Source organism: Colobus angolensis, unplaced genomic scaffold (assembly GCF_000951035.1).
Source record: "Colobus angolensis palliatus isolate OR3802 unplaced genomic scaffold, Cang.pa_1.0 Scaffold146, whole genome shotgun sequence".
In the NCBI taxonomy this organism is placed as follows: Eukaryota; Metazoa; Chordata; class Mammalia; order Primates; family Cercopithecidae; genus Colobus; species Colobus angolensis.
The window spans coordinates 6,721,408-6,721,704 of record NW_012114555.1 but is presented as its reverse complement, the minus strand read 5'-3'; positions in this window follow the sequence as shown (position 1 = coordinate 6,721,704).

Genomic DNA, 297 nt, shown 5'->3' with positions numbered 1-297 from the left:
GCTAGGAAGAAACTGCATCAACTAACGAGCAAAATACCCAGTTAATATCATAATGACAGGAACAATTTCAAACATAACAATATTGACCTTAAATGTAAATGGACTAAATGGTCCAGTTAAAAGACACAGACTGGCAAACTGGATAAGGAGTAAAGACCCATCAGTTTGCTGTATTCAGGAGACCATTCTCACATGCAGAGACACACATAGGCTCAAAATAAAGGGATGGAGGAAGATCTACCAAGCAAATGGAGAACAAAAAAAAGCAGGGGTTGCAATCCTAGTCTCTGATAAAAC